Below are 15,633 nucleotides of genomic sequence, written 5' to 3'. Positions count from 1 at the left end.
ACGGCCGCCGGGGCCCCCAACGGCCGCTAACGGCCGCTCGCGCCCCCAACGGCCGCCGGGGCCGTCAAAGGAGCGGCGGAGGCTCCCGGAGCCCCCGCGTACGAGGTAGTAGCGAGGGGAAAGGAGCCGCCGACGGGCCCGGGGAGGCAGTGCCAAGCCGGGCGCTGGGGTCCTCGGCCGCCACAGGGGCTTGTGGGGTCCGCGGGTTCAGCCGGTAATTAATTGTCCTGCGGCAGCGCCTTGGCTGTGAACTCCGGGGCGCTACGTACTGCAGGGACGGGGAAAAGACCCCCCTGCTCCAAAAACAGCGTTTTCTAATTATTTCGTGCTCTTTCGAGCCCTCAGCTCTCGGGGAGATGTCGGATGCAGCCCTCTGCCTTCCCCGCTGCACAGCCTGCAGGAGGAGCTGCAAACACGACTTTGGTATTTTAGCTGCGATACGCCAAACACCACAGCACTCGGTTTTGTCTCTGAAGTGTTTAGTTCCAGAGGGGTAGGTCTGATTGCTTGCTTTGAACAGATAGTTAGACTTGATGCCATAACCCCTTATTAGTAACTTTTAAAAATAGGTTAAATGACTTATCGGTTCCCTGCAAAAATGCGAAGACGACATCATGGCCCTTTAAAAATAACTTGCTGTCATTAAAGACGCTGAAGTAATAACAGCACTTCACATTTTTAATGCAGACTTTCATCCAAAAATGTCTTTTAGAAATGTTAGGTAATTAAGTTGTCAAGTGTAGAGTGCATGAATGTCTTCACTGAAAGCAGCAACTTCTGGGATCAAATTAAATGAAAACTTACACAATAATACTTCCTAAAAATTGAAGATCAGAAAAGAATATCAAGTCAAAGTATTATGTAACCATATTGTTATATATACAGCACTGTAGATGTAATGGCACTGTCAAGCATACAGAATGAGTGGTCCATGTGAGAAATAGCTTCCAGCCTTAGGCATGGATAAGTGGTGTCTTGTTGATTTTAAGCGGACATCTGCCCAGGGAGGACTTGCAGGATTTTACTTAATTAGATAAGTTTAATAAAAGCCAATACATTTCAAATGTCAAAATAGCAACAGAGAGCACTCGGGAAGGAACAGAAAGTGGGAATGTGATTAGGAAGCTCTGGCCTCTGCAACTTTTTATCTGTTTTTTTAAAGTAGCAATTTTAATGGGTATAAACGGTCAGCCGGAGTTAAGAATTACATGTTGCTTCAAAGGAGTTACTCGTTTAATCAAAAAAGAGGTATTACTTGGACCATTCTACTCAAATCAATAATATAATAGAGGAAGAACTAGACCTGAGAACTAGACCTTCTCAGGACAAATGCTTACCACGTTCACTTTACGCTGAATGGGCTGTAAGCCCAATGCCTTTGCTGCCTTGACATTAGCTGTGGTTGCAACAAATAATCGTTTTGACTAATCAAGTCATTTGGTTGGCCAAACCAAGTTTTGTTCTATTTTGTTCTGAAGAATTGGCAGCATTCATATGGACTTCCTCATGCAGACTGAAATTCAGCTCTGTGCAGAGTTCTTTGTCAAAACTGAGAGCTTTTTCTTAGGAACTGATGCCCGATTACAAAACCAGCTTTTCCTTGTGCCTAGGTGCATGTACGCACACAATTTTAGGACTATTTTGCACAGCTGGTGGTCAGCCGTGATCCTGTAAATATCACCGAAACTAGCTTTATTTTCCTCTGTCTTTTATTGCATTCCAATTTATGCCAAACTGTGCAGGAAAACACAGGAAACCTTATGAAACTGTTGAATAGTTTCCCAATTAACAGGCTCCCTGAAAAAGCCTTCAGTGTTTGCTGGCTTACCATCTCTATAAGCTTTTTACTGTTTACAAGACCACCTCCTCATTTACAAGTGACAACTCTTACACAAAGTGTCTTTTAGCCTGTACAGTATCAACAAAAATCTTCTTACAGGTGCTAATCATTTCTTTTCCTCTATCCTTTTAATACTAGCACAGCATTTTTTATATTTCTGAAGCCATTACTGTTCTCATTCTGCCTCCACAGCATCACCTTCAGCTGTGGATATGGAAAATGCTATACTGGATCTGGTTGTAACTGCAATAAACCCAGTGAATAGAGTCAACTAAACTATGTTTGAGGAATAAAAATCAGGCCTACATAAATAGCTCAGCACAAGGGCTACAAGCCATTCAGCACACATTTTGAGGGCATAAGTGAAGTTGAAGCGATACATTATTTTCGTACCTGCCTTCTGCACAGGCTTGAATTTTATCCTATGCTCTGAAATGTTCCAGGAGGAATCTAGAATGATTTCATAAATGTCATTAATTCTTCTGTATTTACAACAGTGTAAATAAAGGTGGACTGTTGAACAGAAAATTTTGAAGGTTTGAGAACCAGTGGAAAGAGCAGTCTGTAAAAGCATAGTTGAGGCTGGATGAAGAGAAGTAGGTCCAAACTGTACCCAGCATTGCTTCACTGTTGTATAGGAATTGAGGGTACAAAGCTTTTTATTCAAAAAGCTTTATTAGTGTCCAGAACAGGAAAAGATTGCTTTGCTAGTAAATACCTGTGCAGAAGGAGAAGCTGTGATGGAACAGGAGGGGCTGTTGACTGCTCTCTGTATTTCTCAGAGTTTCACATCCATGTTTCACCAGAGTAGCTCTATTATTTGGATGATTGGATCTGATTTCTGCTAATGATACATGAGGAAAAAAAAATGCAACTTTATTACTAAGCCATTCGACAATGAACGTTTTTGCTGATACAACACTCCTGATGGAACAGCTCTTCTTCACAACTGATGATTCACATACTTTTTGGACCACTAACAGGGGTCAGTCCTCCAAAATTTTCATCAAGCAAGCAGCAGACCATGGCCTCAGAATACCACTTTGAAACTTCTCTTTTACACTATTACTATGTGACAGATGCAGTTACGGCAGCAAAAAGTTACCTGACCAATTCAGCATTTCTTAGAAAATTTGTGTAACTGCTGTCAGTAAACCTTGTGAAGAGTAGAAAAAGCTGAATATTTCTGTTGATTTTCAGGGCTATAAAACCCAAAACCTATTAGCTGTAAGTTGAAGCTGTATGATACAACGATCTTTGAAAGGGAATGGATAAAGAATCATACCTACCAACTTCAGGGATTTTCCAGGGTAGAACTGCTCTTAAAACTGTAAGGTTCATTTGTTACCATGGATTTTATAAACTTCGTAACCTCTGATCTTAAGTAGCCTGTGTTTTTGAACCCTTGACTATCCCACTAAGCTTAATTTCCTCTTGAAATTCAGATAAAAGGGTATATACATTAAATGTGTGACTAATTTTTCTTTTCCTTGCAGGGTTTTGCTTGACAGAATGCAACTCCTTTACAACTATCAATCAGAATGCTGATCAGTTTCTTCTGCTGTTTTCTTTTTAAATTATGCATTGGCTATAGTCAAGCAATCTCTTCAGATTTCACTGCTGAGCTTTGCCTGCGCCTCAGAAACGTCTGAGCCCGTCTCAGATAACATTAGACATTTAACAGAGAAATCCACATTGGAGGCCGTAGTTAGCAATGAAGAGAGACAGGCACTTCCAGAAGACAGTTCAGCTTTTTGGGAGGCTGTGATTTGTTGTGACTGACTGACTAGTAGAATATGCCACATGATATTGTTTCTGTTCCTTGACTGGATGGTTTGCAAGAATACCCAGCATTGATACTAACACGTACAAGCAGTACATATGATTTTTCAAAAGTACTACCTCTGCATTGTCTTTATTCTTTTCTCCTTAAATCAATGAGATTACTATTGTCATTCGCTTCAAATGGTTTCGCTCAAAACGACTGTTTTGAAAATCCAAGCTGTAAAAATGAACATTTTGCAAACGCTGCTATATGTAAATTTGAACTGGATCTTGTGTGATTATTTCTGCTAGTGAAACATGCTTGACTACACATACCACATGGGCAAGAACATAACAGAACCAAGTTCATTAGAGTTGAAACTTGGTCTCATAAAATAAGTCATCTGACTTGGTTTGTCAAATGAATGAAAGACTTTGCTGGAAAGTTACATAATCTCTCTTTGCCACAAGGTCCGTGCTTGTGAAAGAAGCTAATAGTGCTTCCCTACTTTGTAATAATTTGTCATCACAACACTTGATATAGTTAAATGTTATATTAAACTGTCATCGTATAATTAAGTATGGTGATACGGCTGTAGAAGTAGACATGTTTTATCAAATATTCAAGAAAGTTTAGTTCTAGTGTTCATACAACTCTAGTTGCAGAATAGAATGAAAAGGAAAGGGAAGAACAAGGAATGAAATATTTTTCTGTTTCAGGAAGAATGCAGGCACACTTTCTACAATGAATTCAATAAAGGCCACCACTCAGCTTTCTGGTAACTTTGCTACAATGAGGACCTACTGCCAAATATTACTGAAGAGATCACGTCGTTTATCTGTGAGCAGGATATGTTTTATAATTGATTGAAAAGAAAGACCGTGGCATAGGCCAAGTAACAATGGAATAAGGTTACCCAGAGCAGAGCTAATGCAGAGGTAAACACGGTTTCAAGAAGCTCTGTCAGGAAAGAGCAGTTTCAGTGAACCCAGGCATACAGGGTTTGATGTTCTGGATCCTTATTACTCAAGGAGAGAACAGAAGACTGAAGCCTCCCAGCTTGTGCCAGATACAACTGCCTGCTTTCTTTGTTGGTAAAGCCACTGTGAGCACTTTCAAGTCTGTGACTGAGGACTCGACACTTGAAAGCCCAGCTGGATCAGTTCCTTGGGGCATCAAAACTTTAGCTCCAGCTGCAAACTACCAAATCAGATGTGTCCTTTAAGTCAGTGGATATCACAGAGCTAAAAAACAGTACGAGAAGACTGGAGGAAGGTCACTTCCACTAAAGAGGGGTTTGGCTGTGGAACAAACTTCCAGAATGATCATGTTAATCCAGACTGCTGAAGCAAATGCAGAGCTTCACCATCTTCCTCTCACATCGCAACTGTGGTGACACAGGTAACAATCAACTTTTAGCACTTCTTCTGGAAAAGGTGGCTCAATATACCTCTTTTTTAGCAGAAGTGATCCAAGATAAATCTCTTAGAGCTACTATGGGGAAGTTAAAAACCTTACAGCAAAACATACATATTATGTTTAATAACACCATTGTTAAATATCTCTGTGTATCTGGGTGCAGATAGGATAGTTATGAGGGCTAGTCTCTGGCTAGTCTCTCATTCTTCCAGTGAGTCCCATCATCTCACATAACTTTTTCTTGCTGCAGCTAGCAGCAGTCATAACCAGTTTATTATAATGATCAGTGTGATCACAGTAAAAATAGCAATAAAAGACTGGGGGGGGGGGGAAGGCATTGGTTGTGATGCTGAACAATTGTTCATGGTCAGCTGTTTACAAACCAGTATTTTTCATTTTATAAACAGAAGGATGATTTTTATAACCTTCCTCTCCCCTAGTGCTCCATGATATCTGAAAAATAAAATGTGTACTCTTTAGTGTCCCATACCAAGCCATCAGGTTTCCACATTCATAGCAGAGCAGACAATCTTGTCAGTTACGTATAAGGCAGAGTAGAATCCAGCCCACTCTTTGAAGTTTGTATTTAGTTGTAATGCCAGCAGGCCTATGGACTTGTTTTTGTCATTAGCGGGAGCAGACAGGCACTTTTCCTGTCCTTGGCCTGAGTGCGTTTCATAGCAAAATCCTTTAAGACATGGACATCATGTTTAAAAAAAAGAAAAAAAAAAAAAGAAAAAGGAGCAACTTCTCTGCTAGGAACTGAGGAGAAATCAGTGCCATATGTCTTTCCAAGCTGAAATACAACAGGGTGCAATAAGGCAAGGATTGTGGAGGGACCTTGTCATGCTTGGCTGCTGAAAAGCATATGGTGCAATAATATTCCAGCTCTGACTGTGAATTTTCCTCTTGTCTTCTCTGGGAAATGTGACAGTTTTAGTATATATGCAACTATTCCATTTGTGCCTAGGAATAGAGTGCTTCTCCATCATCAAAACTACCTATCGGGTTAGGTCCCTCCTCAGAGAGAACCTCAGAAGAAACAGAGAAGAGTTATGAAAAATTTTCTTCCAAATTGCCTAAACAACCTTTGTATACAGAAGAGGTTACAGAGGCTTGGATTTTGATGGCCACACTGGAGATTTTAGCATGCTGGAATTCCAGGAGAAGGAGTCTCTCCCCACCTTGAAGCAGTAGCTGCTCCAAAGAAAATCAGCGCTGATCCTCAGCTGTTTTTTGTGCCTTTGCAGTAATGCTGAGATGCTTTTGGTTTGGTGTCAAGGCTTTCTTCATAGCTTTGGAGGGGACTGTGTGGAAAGTGTTATGTTTCAGAGTTTATTTTTTGTTTAACTTTCCCAGTGCACTCTGCAGGGCATGAGTCTGTTGAAATTTTGGCACTGGGCAGTTTTGAAATAACAAGCCCATCCTGGGAAGTTTGTAACCATAAGGAGTGTTATGGCTGGCTTCAATTCTGAAGCTGGAGGGGGTTTTATGTCTCCTAAAACATATCATTATTATCTCTAGAGCTATTATCTCTAATGTAACTGAGGTTTTTGCATTGTCCAATCCTCTTTAAAAATCCTGTTAGGCTTTTGACCTCTATGATTTCTATCTGAACAAAATCCCTTAGAGCAAAATTAATCCCTACAAAGTTCTCTGTATGCATGCTACTGAGGGCATGCCTCACTGAGGAATGTACTGAGGGTATTCCTGAGCTGCAGGCTTTCTGTATTTTGGTGTCCAAATGGTTAGCCTGTGTACACAATCTGGAGCTAAGCTTGCCAGCGTGGCTGAAAGGAAGTTGTGGACACATACTTGGGCAAGGCTGTAATCTGCCTGCTTTGCAGCGTGGTTGTACTATGGCTTTAAGTAGCAGAGCTGAAATACAGAGTAGTTCACTACATTTCTAGAACCAGCTGTACCTCTGACTCTTCTTCTTTACCTTACCTTCTTATCCTCTCTTTGCCTGTTGTCCCCAGAAGCTGAAAAGTCAAACTAATGCAAACTGGCTCAAACTCACGCAATGTAGATGCAAAATAGAATATTGCAGATTCTGTCATACAGTGGAGTCTGAGCTGCGCTTCCAGGCAGCGACTCGTAAGCATCACTCGGTGTAACTTGGATGTGGCACGCAGAGCATTTGTGAGATCGTTTGTCCACCCTGGTCCTCTTCTGTTGTTGATACTTGTATATACTGGTTGAATGAACTGGGCATCAGCGTCACTGTTATGTTTCTATTCTAGACAAAATACTTTCTCTAAGATTCACAAACGTTGAACAAGGCACAGCTGGCCACATTTATGGGAATGTCATTTGTGACATTAATAGCAAAATGGCTATCTTGCTTTCCCATTGAGTGTGTGCTCTGTTAGCATGCTACATCTGCTGAGTTTATAATTCTGTTTTGTTGTGCATTTTAATGGTTTTGTCTGTGGTCAGATCAAGGGAAGGTAGCAAGGGTTGCTAACAGTGATGGTGGGCACCATTGCACTGATACTGTATACCTAAGAAGCAGTAGGACCTCATCTTGTCCACGTGCTTAAGGATCAGATCTCTTCAGTACCTTGTGCGTACACCTTTACAGCATTTTCCACATCTGATGAAAACAGAGTCTTCTCCCTTTCCTTTTTACTGTCTTTTGTATAAGAAGAAACAAAACTCTGAAAAATTGAGAGGTATCACCATAAGGAATCTATAATCCCTTCTGTCCACCTTCTGCTGGCCCACTGTTATCTGGTGTGTGTGTGTGGGGGGGAATTAAAGGATGAAGTCATGTTTCTAGTAAGTCTAAGCCCAGAAGTACACAGAGCAAATCTTCAGAGTTCTCACAAAAAACCCAGCTCTTACTTAATGAGAAACATGCTGCTAAGCTGTAGGGCTCAGAGGTGGGTTTATTGTGGGGCTGAGGAAACTGCGAGCTCCTTAAAACCACTGGCTGTACTCATTCAAGTGTACGCTATGGTTTGGGTGGCAGAGAATCAAATGTATCATTTTCACTCCTATTTTCCCCCAGAATCCCTGCAAATATATCTGGCCTGAGAGTTTCAGTACCGTTGACAAAGTTGGTAGGTTGATTGATTTTACTAGATTAGAGAGTCCAAATTTAGTGGTGGTGTGTTTTAAACAGAATGAGTTGCCCAGAGCTTGGGAAGGGCACTTCCTATGTGAGAATGTCAAATAAATTGATAGGTAAGTTATGACAGAATTATAGAGATTGCAAATTGTACCAGAAACGGAGAAGTCCTGCAATGTAACTTCTTGTCCATTATCTTATGTATATGAGTGTTTCCTAACCAGGTTTGCATATTTCAAGGCTTAATCCAGCTTTAAAACTTCAAAGCTGCTTTGAGGTGTAAAATGTGATGGAGAGTCGATAAGGCAGGGACAATGCTCCAGGTGTCATCAGCAATCTGTTGTTATTGCTCAGTCATATTGCAGACCTATCTGGAGGCTTTTAGCAGGAACAGAAAGCTGCTTTGTACTCTGTTTTAAACAAACAGGGACAGGCAGTCCTTGCCTCGATTAGCTATTAATCTAATAGCCCAGTTTTTGCAAATTTTTACCTATTTTTAGGTTAAAATGTTACTCACGTGAATGGCCCCAAACAAGTCAGTGTCTAAGTGAAGTTACTCATGAGACAAAGAGATTGCAGGATCAATGTGTAGATTCAGGGTTTAACTCAAAATTATGCAGGAAAGAATTTTTTTTTTTTTTTTTTGCCTTTCAGCATTCATACCTATAAAAAGTTGAATTGATTTAGAACTTTGTTCACATTTTTAGAAAAATAAATCTGTCAAAGATGAGCTAAAAGCCTTTAGATATGAAAATAAGGCTCGATATTAGAAATGCAGACAAGAGATGTTTTATTGAGTACAGGGGATTTCAGTGCCCCTGGAGCAACTGAAAGAGCTGTTTCCAGCAAAGGCAAAGATTTAGCTTAAGAAAGAGGCTTCCACCAACACAAACAGCTGTTTCTGTCACACAGAAGAAAAGCTGCTAGAGAAATAGGTTAGAAAGTGAATAAAGGGGCAACCGGAGTAAAATGGAAGTCCCAATAAGATGGGAGAAGCAGAGATCTACCTCGTTGTCTGTCTTTAAAATCAGAGGTGAAGCTGCCCTTCCAGGCCACCCCTGCGCTGCTTCTTGCCTGCAAACAGCCCTTTTAAGTACTTCACTTAAGCACAGGAGGGTTTTCCAGCTCATGATGCAATAGCCAAGGCAGGGGGTGGGTTTCGTGGGCTGGGCCGAAATTTGACATCAGGAGGAAACTGCAATGTAGCATTGGTGGAAGCTGTCTGTGATGCAGAGGTGAAGGCTGGATCTGGCTTGACGCTTAGGGGAGGTGAAAGGGGGAGGCAGCCAGTGATTCAAAGAGCCAAAGAAGCAGGAGTCCATGAGTGGCAGTGGAGGAGAAACAGAGAGAAAGGGAGAATCTGGCAAAACAGGAGTGCAGCCACAGCACTTGTAGAAGGTAAATAAGTAATCACCATAAAATAAGGGGCATTTTTGCAATTTGGTTGGAAAGTGTCTAGTCGCTGCTGCTGTCCTGCTCTGGCTGGATTTCTTGCAGCTGGTATGTGCTGTGCTCTCTACAGCACACTTCTGATCCATTCGTGCAAACCTTTACAAGAAAGCTAGATCTATGGTGATCTGCATTAATCTAACAGCTTTGTTAAAAAATGTGAATCAACTCCAATCACGAAAGAATTAGTTTTCCAGTTATGATTTATAAAGTAAAATGCATCTGTGTGCATGAAAACAAGAAAGAGTTCAGAGAAAGCCACGGCACATCTGTAAGATGCATGCATGTTATGGGAGGGGGGATCACAAGCAAAAAATCACTTGGAATTAGATGCTGAACTTCATGTATGCTTTAGATTGTTTCCTTTAGGTGTGTTGGTAAGGTGTTAACACTTGCACTGAACCTAGTATCCGAAAATCTTAGCGTATTTAACTAACTCTAACAACAGTTTAATATGTGAGAGAATGGTGTAGAATTACAGAACTAGGAAATAAAGAGGGATGATTATGTAAAATGACTGTGTAATGAAGTATAAACAAATGAGAAGTCAAATTTAGTCCTATCAAATCTGACTCCGATACAGACTTGCCTGAGCTTGACTTCTCTGGGATTGCAGGGTGTTTTTTTCCTATGCTATCTAAATACTATTTGAACGTTGTGCAGATGCTGCCAAGTTAATCAAATGAATACTCCTTTGAGCATGAGCATGAGTTTTAGGGATGAGTGATCAGGGCATTTGCTGAGGCTGCAGGTCATGTGGGACCCCATTAAACTAAATTAAATGGCAGTGCAAATAATGCAGTGTGTGGATGAGAATGGGAGGAGAGAGGAACCCAGATCTTAGCATCTGACCCTACAAATCTGTCACTCACTCTGCCCTTGAAGAGGGAGATGTAAGATCTTATTTCCTGTTCCCATGTAAATCTCTGATCTAGAATTATCCACCAGCTTGCTGAGGGATTGCAGTAATGAATCTTTCTCACATCCAGGGGAGGTTGCTGGCAGCATTGCACCCCTTTGACATTACATGTTCTAATTACATGCAAGGTTTTTATGAGCGCTCCAACATCACAGAAAAGAGAACAAGATAAATTCCAGGTTTTCCACGAATGACCCAGGATTTCCCAGATAAACTCCAAAAGAGAAAATACAGCTTGTTCCTTTTTACACTTGCGTCGTGTGCCATAGAAAGTGCTTGGGTCTTCCTGCAAGAGTGCGGAAGCCACAAGCACCAGCTCCAGCATTTGCAATTCATAACTCTGTAGAGGAATGGTGTATCGCCCATATCCTACTGTAGCCTTGCTTTGAGGAGCTAAGTGGCCCTCCAGCCAGCCATCAGCATTGTGCTCAGCACTGTTTTGCACCCTGTCTCTGGGGAGATGTGCTGATCCCAAACTAAAGGCCAGCACATTTATGTATATAACCACCTTCTTGAAAGACAAACTAGGTTTTTTTCACAGATATCAGAATGAGATATTTGATTAGAGTGATTAGGTGTAGTATTTTAAATTAACAGGAACTTAATAGCTTGATTTGTACTCAAAGATGATCCAAATATTGGAACGAGCAGGGCCAAAATACGCTTGGTTTCAGATCAGTATACAGAAGTGTTCTGAATACTAACAAACACCTACCTGTTTTTACAATACTTCTAAGGAAATTTCTAAAGCAGATGAATTAGTGCATCAAGACTGCAGCTATTTTTGATAATCAGTGGTGGTTTCCTCCAGATCTAATTTCTTACAGATTATGCAAAGAAAGCATCAGTGATTTTATTTTTGGTTGTTACTCTGTGTACTATAATATTAACTTATTTTCAGAAGTCCAGTTTGTATGTTAGACACTAATGTGTATTTCTGAAGTGTTGAAAAACAGTTTTCCTTTCAGTGGAAGGTTTTCCTTTGAGAGGAAGTGAGAAAATGTGAGGAGTCAGCATTTGCATTTATGTAGCATCTTGGCTCACAGGATATAGAAGCACTTTGCAAATACTAAGCTACCCAAGATCCAGGGAAGATTCAGTAAAAGACTGCGTGATATTTGGAGATCTGTCACCAACTGGACAGAATGTGATGCAGTAGATGCAGCTAGGAGTCTCTGAGTCGTAGGATTTACATGGGAAAGGAAATTTGGAAAATGGAAAAGGATCTGTCAGCCTATCTCATTAAATATAGTTCAGTTGTTAATTTTCTGACCTATAGGCATGATTTAGTCTAGATGATACTCGGGGAGCTGTGCATAAAGGAAGGGATAACCTTAAGTAATTGCAAAGTTGCCAGATGGCTTTTAAAGCTGAAGTCTAACCATCTAGCTTTGCCAATTGGATCAGTGTGAGAGACAGTATTGGAATACAGTTTAATTAGAATAACCCCTTTTTATTAAGTTCAGGGAACGTCAGCTTGCTAATTTTACTGCTTGCTCCTTTTCAGGACAGCTATTACTTATCAAATATTTTTCAGATTGGGACGCTGGGAGTATATTAGGTCACTCTAAGTCACAGACTAGAGATGTTCATCAGTAGTTCATCAGTCTGGCTTCGATGCAGCAAATGGCCTTGGCATGAACTGAGTATGAAATCACATGTAAGTGGCTGTCCAAGCGCTACTGAAACCAAGAACTTGTACCACTGAACACAAATACCCCATCTTTCGGCAATAAGCCACATGATCTGTTAGAGGGCTTAGTGCTGCAACTCCTGCTGTGTGAGCAAGCATCTGCCCTGTTGTGCAGCCCATGTGCATGCAGCCTTGTCATACGGCAGCATGTGTGTCTGGGAAGCTCCCGTATGGATGCCATGGTCAAATGACCCGTGTGAGAGACATTTAGGAAAGAGGATGACAGGAGGTGTTGCAGGCCACGTGAGTTGTTCTAATGGGAGGGAGAGTCACAGAGCAAGAAAATGACATTTTATTGCATTTGCTCATCATTATCACTTAAAACTCTTTAGTGTCCATTTATCAACCTTCCAATGATTTCCCAAAGAATTAGGATGTATTTGCCTTACAAAACTCTCAGGAGTGTGATTCTTACAATTTGGACATTTAGATGTGAAAGGAATTGTTGTAAAATATTCAAAGTTATTGCTTATAGCTATCATTTAAGTCTCTGTTAGGAAAATTGGCTTTAATTTGTACAAGAAAAACAGCTTGCTAAAAACCTCGTGGGAGTCTTACCAGAGAGAATGTAAATCCACCAAGGACCTTTTAGTTCTTCTTTCAAAGAACAGAAAGAGAAGTACAACCTCTGAAGTGAAATCTCATGCTACCATCTTTGCCCTTTAATGTTAGGTTAGAAGAGCATCTCTTCGTGTGACAAGTTCAAATACTGACAGTATTTCTGCATTCTTCTGCTTTGGGGGTTTTAGCAAAATTCCGCTTAGTCCTGTACAACTGGGCAAATCAGCAGTCCCAATTTGTGAACTGTTATATATATCCTGATTCAAGACCTGAGAAAGAAATAGCTGTTGGCCTGTTTTTATTCAGAGCGTAAGAACTATGTGCTCGGTTACCAGTTCTGTTTTGCTGCTACTTCTGCTAATAATCTTTAAGTGATATCCTGTGTAAAAGTAATGCGATCATTTTCTTTGTTGGAGGGACGGTCTGTTCCATGTGATCCAGGAATGCATTTCAGTATTTTGTAGTTACTAAACTATTAACTGGTACCTTCTCTTTTAAGGCAGTTTCTCATATTTCAATCTTATTTATTTTATAGCTAATTTATTTTCCAGAGTCCAAATAAAGGCCTTCTATCTATCAATTCTTTTCTTTCTTGTGCCATACAGTGTATGAGATTTCTAGAGCACAACAGTCTGTTCAGAAAAAAAAAATGTAGATATGACATAAAGATAACTCCTTCAGTTCAAGAGTGTCTAATTTTTCGAAATTCGTTTAGAGCCAGCAGAATTTTTTAGCATGTGCAGCTCCCTAGGCCTGCAGCTGAAATTGATATACTTTCCACTTTCCCAGCTAATAATAAAAGTACCAATTTCAAAGAGCAGATTCAAATTATCCTAGGCATCTATCCCCTTCACTCCTCAATGGATCTTTTTTTTTCTGCAAGAAGTCTGAATTCTTTATGATGAGACCCTCCAAATATTGCTCCATTATGTGTGGCAGTGACCTGCAGCTTTTAGTGTCCTATGCTGATTTTAAAATCACCTGAAAACCAGGAAATTTCTTCTTGCAAAAAATTTTGGTCTCATCAAAGCTGGCATGGCTCTTATCTGCTCTCCATCTAAGGTTTTGATGTCTCTTAAGGCTTAGAACACGATGGGAGGTATTATTAGTTAGGTAAATGAATGAACAGCAGTGCTTTTCATAACGTGGACAGAAATAAAGTTTTGAATTTGGGTTGCAAGCAAATTGCTTGTGCTTCTAGACCTCTCGATTCATTAGATTTTTGGGGTCACTTAAAAATTAATTTTTTAATGATATTTTTCACAATTAGTTTCTGGGATCACTACATAGCTAGATAAAGAGGAAAGAAAATCTGTCTTGAAGAAAATCACTAAAGTTTTGTAGAATTTCAATGCAGTTTTATTAAGTGGACTTCATTCAAACACTGGAAAGGGCTGCAAAGAGAGACTCTCTAATCTCCATCCTTGGAGGTACTCAAAACTCGACTGGACAAACCTGATTTAATTTCAGAGTGGGCCTTGCTTTGGGTGACAGGTTGGGCTAGAGGACCTCCGCACATTCCTTCCATCCTAAATTAATCTGTGATTCTATGAGTTTTGACTCTATGAAGTAGAGTTTAAATCCCAGTTCAGACAAAGCATCTCATAGTTTGTAGTTGAGTAGGTATGTTACCTGCCATTCATTCCATAAAGCTTCACCTCCATATCTCTCCTTTCTTCCAGGCTTTGTTGAGTGATGACAAAGTTTTAAATGTTGATATTTAGATGAAAAGATCCTGTTTTTTCGGTTTCCCTGCCTACCAGTAATAACGAGAATGCTTTTTAAAAGAGGAAAGAAAGGAAAATGGAGATATAAGAAGGCAGGCAGACAGCCTGGATAGGTACCACCATCTTCTGCACATTGGGTGCAGCGTGGAGGTCAGGGGCAGGGGAGCTTACTTACTGAAGGACTGAGCCCAGCCCAGGCACCAAGCTACAAAGGTGGAGGAGGGCTGAGGTGAATGCTGGCAAATAGCAACATAGGTGGCTTCAGTGTATTTTCTAGGCACATACCTGCTCTTCTGCATCATTTTGTGTACTCATGGTGCCCCATTTTGGTATAGAGTAGGAGTCAAATTAGCTGTAGATGTCTCAAAAAGAAGTGAATCGGGCCTTATTCACCTCTCAGTAATCTGGTGGCATATCATTAGGAGTTTCTGCATTGTCTTTGGTGAACTTTGAAAGAAGTCTTAAGACTGGGATTAATCTCACTTAGTTTTAGTTGTAAAGAAGCTAGATATCTAGTCTATGCTAATCGTTTAAGCACATTTTGTCCTGAGCACACTCTCAGCAAGAGCCAGTGCATGTTTCCTCCAGAAGGAATGATAGATTTTATTTTTTTTAATTTCAATTCAGAAATAGCACAATAACTATTATTAATTAGGTGTATATATAATTAATGCTGTGAGAACTGAACATTAATTGGGTTTTACATCTGCCACTATTAATGTGAGGTGTTTTTCTGTATAACATGACACCTAAAAACTTTATTTTCTGTTATTTGCAGTAAACAGAACAAAGTCCTACAGATAAAGCAGAGTCGTGCCTGCACTCTGGAAGCTGGGCATGTAGAAAGAGTGCAGTTGGACCATGAACTGTAAGAGCTGGCTATGTTTTTATGCAAATTTTTGGAGGAAAGCTATCTGATACACTGTGGTGTATCATTTACAATTAAGGTAATATTTGAGTGAAGGGACATTTTGTGCTAAGAATTATCTGTCTGAAGAAAAACTAGAGGCTTGTAGTTCCCGTTATTCTGCATTTGGGACATTTCCCAAAATGGTTCCCAGGGAAACCATTAAGGCAGCATTTGAAGATTATATGTGAGAAAATACGATAAAGCAGAGTTGTAGGCCAAATCTCATATTAAAGCCTCTGAGAGTGAGTGAATAACCCTAACCATTAAGTAGATCTGA

General features: G+C 40.3%; 1 protein-coding gene across 5 annotated transcripts in view; it reads left to right on the top strand.

The window, feature by feature from the left end:
- Positions 1 to 4,833: 4,833 nt before the first annotated feature.
- Positions 4,834 to 15,633, top strand: part of LOC112994464 (alpha-2,8-sialyltransferase 8E) — a 75,481-nt gene continuing 64,681 nt past the window's right edge. Inside the window, exons 1-2 of one of the 5 annotated variants that reach the window (XM_064502833.1) lie at positions 9,336 to 9,495; positions 15,225 to 15,314. The gene's annotated coding sequence lies outside the window, so the exon portion shown is untranslated. Of the gene's footprint in view, positions 5,007 to 9,335; positions 9,496 to 15,224; positions 15,315 to 15,375; positions 15,394 to 15,633 lie in introns of those variants that run through there. The other 4 variants (XM_026118827.2, XM_026118825.2, XM_064502835.1 and 1 more) reach the window with 4 other exon arrangements.

Source organism: Dromaius novaehollandiae, chromosome Z (genome assembly GCF_036370855.1).
Source record: "Dromaius novaehollandiae isolate bDroNov1 chromosome Z, bDroNov1.hap1, whole genome shotgun sequence".
NCBI classification, from domain to species: Eukaryota; Metazoa; Chordata; class Aves; order Casuariiformes; family Dromaiidae; genus Dromaius; species Dromaius novaehollandiae.
Note: the sequence above shows the minus strand (reverse complement) of the source record. Positions and strands in the feature narration are given on the sequence as shown.